Raw genomic sequence first — 1417 nt, 5'->3', positions numbered from 1 at the left:
TTTGGCTGAGGCTGGTCTTTTTGCAGACTTTTTTTCTCCCCCCCGAGCCATCCAAGACAGCTTCCATGGACCCACAGTTATCCTGTGGGCTTCAACTTGAGCCTCAGTTTTTACTTTGCCCACCCCTGGTATAGTATAATCTCAGTCCACGAGGGCCGGTGTCCCTGCAGGTTTTAGATCTCACCTTGGGTCAACACACCTGAATCACATGATTAGTTCGTTACCAGGCCTCTGGAGAACTTCAGGACATGTTGAGGAGCTAAATTAGCCATTTAAATCAGCTGTGTTGGTTTGAGGACATATCTAAAACCTGCAGGGACACCAGCCCTCGTGGACTGAGATTGCCCACCCCTGTACTATACGGTTTTATTTAAAGCAGGCTTGGATTTCTTTTGTACTGAAGGAAAAACCTACTCAAGCAGTTTAATGGCCTCACATTAAACTCTAGCATACTTGGGTATATAAAGGAGCTCCTAATTGACTCTTTGACTACAAGGTGCTCTGGTCCTGTACCTGCAACAACCACAGTTCATCACCCCTCCACCGTGCTTGACACTTGGTGTCAAGTGCTGATTGAGATTTTTACCAACTGTGTTTTTTGGTTGACTCTGCAGAATTTTGAAAGGCCAAGCTGCCACATTCTTTTCAGAAGAGAAGAGGCTTGCTCCTGGCAACCCTTACAAACAACCAATACTTGCCCTGCTGTTTTCTAATCATACTGTCAGGAACGCTAACATTTAACATGCTAACTGAGGCCTGTAGAGCCTGACATAAAGCTTCTTTGGCAGTTTCTCTCTCTGACCCTGGGGTGAATTTGTTGAGACATCCAATTCTGGGAAGATTGACAGCTTTACACAACATGCCTCATTCACACCCACTCATGCGAACACTTTTTTTTTTCCTTACACCTAAGTGTTTTCTATCTAGCAGTCACACACATTCACAGTATGATGAATGGATTGGAGAGCAATTTTGGATACTGTGGCATGCAAACGAGAGCACGCAGGGATCGAACCACCAAACTTCTAATTAGCAGATAACCTGCGCTGCTTCTTGAGCCACAGCCATCCCATGTTTTCGACTTGTGAATAGCTTTTCTTACTGTAGAATGATTAACTAGAAATTTCTTGGGAAAGGCCTATAATATATTCCCATCAATCTGGGATATATTAAATCCCAGGTTGGGCAACAATTGCTTCTTTAAACTAATTTCTGATGTCGTTCCTATTGTGGCACTGTGTGCACATCTGAATGCTCCAGACCAGCAAACTGCCCAAACCTCTGCTTTCACAGAGATGCTCACACTTGCTGATGACCGTTTGATTAGCAGCACCTACTTCTCCTTTTAATTCCTGTAGAAGGAGCAGGAGTGCACTTAATTTTTTTTCCAACAGTACGTCTGTATTTTGACAAAATA

The sequence above is a fragment of the Copadichromis virginalis genome, linkage group LG13 (genome assembly GCF_057382275.1).
Source record: "Copadichromis virginalis isolate Kocher_CV1m ecotype Utaka linkage group LG13, C_Virginalis_male_GT1.1, whole genome shotgun sequence".
NCBI classification, from domain to species: Eukaryota; Metazoa; Chordata; class Actinopteri; order Cichliformes; family Cichlidae; genus Copadichromis; species Copadichromis virginalis.
The sequence above is the reverse complement of the archived record's forward strand: the minus strand, read 5'-3'. Positions refer to the sequence as shown.